Source organism: Ochotona princeps, chromosome 11 (genome assembly GCF_030435755.1).
Source record: "Ochotona princeps isolate mOchPri1 chromosome 11, mOchPri1.hap1, whole genome shotgun sequence".
Lineage (NCBI taxonomy): Eukaryota > Metazoa > Chordata > Mammalia > Lagomorpha > Ochotonidae > Ochotona > Ochotona princeps.
Window position 1 is genome coordinate 36342252 of NC_080842.1, and position 6601 is coordinate 36348852.

Here is a 6601-nt window from a genome sequence, read left to right on the forward strand (position 1 = left end):
GCTATAATGTTAAGAGCTAGATTTTGTCATATTACTTCAAACATTGGACCTTAATTGAAGTCACTTACGTATTAGTTTGGGATTTTTGGAGTTTTGCTTTTCAGCTTTCTTAGGTAGTTGTGCAACAGATTTTGTTCCAGGATTGACGTGTCCATATTACTAAAATATGGTCCTTTTGCATCCTGATATGCAGTGGTATACTAAGTGTTAAATAGCTAGTTTTTTTAAAAAGATTTATTCATTTTATTACAGCCAGATATAACAGAGGAGGAGAGACAGAGAGGAAGACCTTCCGTCCAATGATTCACTCCCCAAGTGAGCCGCAACAGGCTGATGCGCGCCGATCCGAAGCCGGGAACCTGGAACCTCTTCCGGGTCTCCCACGCAGGTGCAGGGTCCCAAAGCTTTGGGCCGTCCTCGACTGCTTTCCCAGGCCACAAGCAGGGAGCTGGATGGGAAGTGGAGCTGCCGGGATTGGAACCGGCGCCCATATGGGATCCCGGGGCTTTCAAGGCGAGGACTTTAGCTGCTAGGCCACGCCGCCGGGCCCAAATAGCTAGTTTTCTACACACAAAAAATGAAAGCATGTTTTAGAATTTGCTGACATTCTGTATGTCATGGGTAGTATCATTCTGCCAGTGTCATATAGAACAACCTTTGAAATCCCTGAAAATGGCCAACGGTCTCAAGCTTGGATAAGCCAACCCCGGCACCCCACTGCCGATGCCCACATAGAGTGAGTTCTCCCCCACCCCTGCCGCCCTTTTTGGTCAAGATGCACTCTGGTGGTTCTGTCTATAGTATCTTGGAATTTCACCCACACTTACGCAGCTTAGTAAACAGCCAAAGGCTTGAGTGGTCACTTCTGAACATTCCCACAGCACTCAGTCCTAAGCTATAGTCTGATCAGAAAACAGTTGTTCATGGGTTTTGTAGTGTTTTCATTTTTTATGAGAGGCCAGATCTTACAGCAGTTAATATTTGATGGGATGTATTAATTGTGTGGCATTAACTGCCTCACTGGGAGAGGTACCAGTTACAAAACAAAACAAAGCAAAGCAAACAAGCAAAAAAGGGCCCAGCAGGATAGTGTTGTGGCTAAACCCTTGCTTTGTGTACACCAGGATTCTTTATGGCCACTGGTTCATGCCCTGGCTGCTCCACTTTCCTTACAGCTGCCCGCTTGTAGCCTGGGAAAGCAGTTGAGTATGGCACAAAGCTTTGGGACCCTGTACTCATGCGGGAGACCCAGAAAATGCAAGAAGCTCGTGGCACCTGGCTTGAGATTGGCTCAACTCTGGCCAATGGGGCCACTTGGGAAGTGAATCAGCAGATGAAAGATTTTCCTCTCTGTCCCTCCTCCTTTCGGTATATCTGCCTTTCCAATAGAAATAAAAGTCTTTATTTTCTTAAGACTGTTTTCTACTCTTCTTGTATCTTCTTTTCCTTCTTCCTTGTTAGGGACAGTGATCTGCCTATGCACACTATTTGAGAAATTAAAATTGAGATGAGGGGATGTAAGAAAGTTGTTCTCAATGATTCCAAGTGATTTAGTTCTCAAAATCACTGTGTGTCACATTGGGAATGCATGGCTGAAGTTGCCCACTGTTGCTGTTCGTTGTTCTAGAAGGGCCATGGACAATGAGAGTGGTATCAGAAGTTTAGCAATAGGAATTGTGACTCTAACTTTTGAAACAGTGGAGAAGATAGGTTGGTCACATTATAGACCACTCAGTTGACACCGATCTTAGGAAAGTTCCTGAATGAATTATTAGCAGAACCACTTCTGAGACACTAGGAAAGAAATTATTCACAGTAGGAGTCAGATTGTGGTCTAAAAAACAAGTCCAGGGCCTAGTACAGTGGCCTAGCAGCTAAAGTCCTTGCCTTGAATGCACCAGAATCCCATACGGGTGACAGTTCTAATCCCAGCAGTCCTGCTTCCCGTCCAGCTCCCTCCTTGTGGTCTGGGAAAACAGTGGAGAATGGCCCAAAGCCATGGGATCCTGCACCCACGTGGGAGACTTGGAAGAGGCTCCTGGCCACTTAGGTAGTGAATCTTCGGACGGAAGATCTTCTCTGTCCCTCCTTCTCTCTGTATATCTGACTTTGCAATTAACAAATTTATCTGAAAAAAACAAACAAGTCTGATCCAGCTGAACACATGGACAATGTCTGTCACATGGTGCAAACTGAGAAGATTATTCAATAAATGACTAAACAATTGACTGACTAAAGAATAAACAAAGTCCTTTCTTTCGACAGACCACAAAATTTATAGCTCAGGGAAGTACAGCAGAGGGTAGAAGCACTGCACTAAAACACTAGCTGGAGTCTGCACGTAGGGTTCAACAAACGTCTACTGTTCAGCGACTGTCGACTAACCATACAGCTGGTTATGGGAAACAGATGGGTCTCAGCACGTGTTCTCTACAGTTTAGATTTAGACTTGAACCTATAAACAGATACCACAGTGGCAGATACGAAATATGTCTTTTAAAGAAAGTGTGTGTTTGCACTGTTTTATTCTTGTGATTATTCCCTGAAGATCCAGGATAACAACTACTTTGAAAGCTTTTACTGTGATTAGGTATGAGTGATTTAGAGATGATTTAAATGGGAGAAAGTGCTAGATAATATGCAACTACTGTGCCATTTCATGTGAGACACTTGGATTGTTGTAGCTGCAGAGCAGAGGTGGTGATCACAGTGTGATGTGGCAGCAGAGATGACACAGGAGTGTAGAAGCTGCATGGGAACTCAGGCAATGGAGAGAGGCAGCTGGGTCATCGTGGGGACTTGGCTGCAGGAAAGCTCTCCAGAAAAGGTGATCACTAAGCTACACCTTGAATGGTGATGACATTGTCTGACGAGTCAGCTCTGCAATTTGCTCCCTCAAGTGCAGTCTTGCACTCCACATTTTGAGGTCTTCGTCTTCCTGGGTAGCCTCTGTCCCTTTATCTGTTGGAGATAGATATTTTCCTGTTAGGTTGGCCAATCAAGATTAGTTTTCAGTTTCCATATGTTTGTGAATCTTCTTGAATGTGTTAATGAAAAATTGAGGGAGTTAAATCTGAGACTGTGTCTCATTGCTCAGTAACTATGATTACATTAGCATCATAGTGCCTGACAGTCTGGATACTCGGTATTTCCATAATGCTTCTGAAAGTGATGCCATAATGATGTAAGCAAGACACTCTCAAAAAAGGTAGACACAGTGATTTCCAACATTTCTACCACCAATAATCACTAATTTTTGCTCCTTTGTGCAAATAAATAAATTATATGTAATAGTAAAAATTGGAGGCACATGCCACTGTGAAGAGTTTCCAATTAGAATACAGTATTTGAGTGGAATTAATAAAAGCTGGCACTCAATGAGAACTCACTGGCTGCTAGGCACTGCCCAGAAGCCTTCCTGGCATCAAGTGCAGACAAACCTCACAACTAGGGACTCTTATCATAGCTATTTTACCAATGAAACTCGGAGAGGTTGAATAAACTGGATGGGGTTTCACAGCTACTGAGTTTGGATGCTGAACTGAAATTTAGGCAATATAGCTACAGACTCTAAACTCCTAACACCATAATGTGTAACTGACTAAGCCGTATGTTAAATATAAATGGAACACTTCTGTAAGACTTTCTGAAATAATCAAAATAGTACACATTATACCTTTGGGAACAGCCAAGTAAATGCCTTTGCTCTAACGCTAGAGCAAATGTCTGTATCCTGAGCTTTGCATCGAGGAACTGTTATACATTCCATGTCCTCCTCAGGGAACTTCCAAAAAGCTAAGACCGTACCAGATGCAACCTTGCCATGTTGAGGGGTGGGCAGTACCTGCTTCTCCTTCCCAGTGGACTTTGCACCCAATAGCAGTTTGGTTTTTTTAAAAAGCTGGGCTTGTTTTAAAAGAGAAACACCTCACCCACCAGCCTATTATCCTGCAAATATGTATTTAGGGATATGTGGAGTTGTTCTGTTTACCTAATCACTAATGGTGAGTTTGGATCTATGACAGCAGAATGTAAATACTGCTCTTAGATCTTTCTCAAGGTATGACACTGGCCCAATCGACCATAACAGCTTCTTCAAAGAACAGGATTTCCTTGAGGCAAAACTCTGAGTATATAACAGGGCTCACAAGACTTTAGGAGTTTCCTATTAAGCCATTTCAACCTGCTTTCTGCAGAGCTGTATGTGAAAAATCACCAAGAAAATTGGGTGCCACTTAGATTTGAATATCAATGAACATGAAGACTAAATTTTTTTTTAATGAAGAATAGTGCCAGCCTGGTTCTCCATGCACAATAGATATTAAGCAAGGAGAAGCAAGTTGAAAAGACTGTGGAGCTAAAGCAAATATATACGGCAGCCAAACTATGATAACACTGATAACTATATAGTCCAGTAGAAATTGCTGATCTTATCTGGAGGAGCACAGATATCCTTCCAATATACTGCAGCATGCTGAGAAATGATTAACTTGGCTGGTGATGCTCATCTCTCACTGGGACAGCATCCCTGGCAGAACCACCTCGCCTGGACTGTGCACAGACTTGCAAAGCCCCAGACAAGCCTGGCATTGCTCTCCTGTGACTGTTGGAAGGTCCCTGCTGGGTGGCTTTGACCCACAGACCTCTCATGGTTCTGGAGGCCACGGTCTAGAATCAAGGTGTCTTGGGATCATACTCCCCCACCCCCAGGCCTGCCAGGGAACCCTTCCTTGGCCCTTGGCAGCTTGTCATGCATTTGGGCCAAGCCTGGCTATCTTGATTTGAGGCTGCAGTGTCAGAATCTGTGTCTCTCTTGTCACACAATGCAGGTATGTCCTCCCTTTCATGTAGATGTCTTCACTTGGCCATCTCCTTATCTCTCTCTCTCTTCCCTGATTCTTAGGACTTTTGTCACATTGCAGACAGTGTCCACGCAGATTCAGTATGACCACATCTTAGCTGAGTTAATTTAATAAGATCACATTTGGAGGTGTTTGGGGTTAGTTCTTCAACGTATTTTTCTGAGAGACATGATTCAAATCATAACATTTCCAATCTCTCTAATAAGTCTCTAAGGCTCTACAGTAACCACTCTTGGCTCTCTCCACTTGTACCTCTTGTAGGTCTCTGGCCACCTCTTTGTGCCTGTGCTACCTGCTGGTCCTTAATGTTTGCCATCTTATTTTATTACACTGCTGTCTGCTGTGTGTTTTGCTTCCCTAAGTTTATTGCAAACTTGCATAGAGTTTCTCCTCAAACTCCCTTCTCACAAGGCATTCAAGTAGTGATTTGATATAAGGATCAATGGTAAGTTTTTCAAAATCCTTTCATACATCTTCTCTAGCAAGCCTTTTTTCAGAGCCCTGCATGTTACAGTGAATTATTCAGTGTTATTTTAACTTCATGTGAAAATGAGTTAAGATTCAGAGAGGAGGAGAACTTCACTGGACCAGTCCCAATCTCTTATTGAAAGCACTGTCCTTCCTCCTTGTATTCCCTATAAATAGATTATTAGAGAATGAAGAGTTCTTTTGGGAAAACAATTAAGATCTCCTCACACTCAAGGCCAAGCCAGTGAGAGGAGAGAGGAAAGTGTGGCTGAATTCAGTTAGTCTTTTTCCCCTGCACAGCAAGCAGGAGGAATGTCGTAAGACCACCTTGCAGTCAGTCCTCTTTCACTGACGATCTTGAAGAAGGCAGCTGGGGTATGGTTGAAAAGTACTACACCCAGCTGGGCAACGACTTGCACACCAGCACGTGTGTGCACGAGGAAATCCCCATCATCCCCAGCAGGAAGCTCCACAGCAGGATCGCAGGCTGTGTCACGCATCTGATGCAGCGCATCCACCAAGGCCCGTGAGAGGCAGCTCCATCAAGCTGCAGGAGGAGAGACAGCTACATCCTGGAGGTCTTGACCCTGGTCAGGAGGAGATCATTGAAGTGGACCCTGACACCAAGGAGATGCTGAAGCTTCTGGACTTGGGCAGCCTGTCCAACCTGCAGGTCACTCAGCCCACTGTCGAGATGAACTTCAAAATCCCTGGAGATCCATTTGAACCTTTCCACTTCACTCTCAGATTTTCAGTAAAGTCAGAGCTACAGCAAAACAAACAACAAACAAAAACAGCTTCAGCCTGTTCTCTTATTTCTTGCTCTTTTTGCTCTAGTATAACAATAAAGCTCTTGACACTTCAGATTCTTTGGATCCCAGGACATACTCCATTAGTCTAAGTTTACAAGCCCTCCCTTCTCTGTTTCATCGAAAGTATCAGTGCACCCTCCCCCCTCCATCCACCTGCCTTGCAGAGGGCTAGACATGGTGAGGGGAGGTGTGATCAGGGACAGAACTCAGTGGCTTCCTGACCAGGGGTCAACTGGCCAGAACGACATCAACCAAAGAGAATCTTTTTTAAAGCTTATTTTTATCTGAAAGACAGATTTTTACAGAGAGACAGACAGAGAGAAAGGTCTTCCATCCACGGTTCACTCTCCAAATGGCCACAATGGCTGGAGCTGAGTTCATCTGAAGCCGGGAGCCTGCTCTTGCATGGTTTCCCAAGTGGGTACAGAGGCCCAAAAACTGGAGTCATCCTCTGCTGCT

At 44.1% G+C, this 6601-nt stretch overlaps 1 pseudogene; it reads left to right on the top strand.

Annotated features, from left to right (window-relative positions):
- The first annotated feature begins 1634 nt into the window (after positions 1–1634).
- LOC101531413 (small ribosomal subunit protein eS17-like) lies at positions 1635–6314 on the top strand (annotated as a pseudogene).
- The last annotated feature ends 287 nt before the right edge of the window (positions 6315–6601 follow it).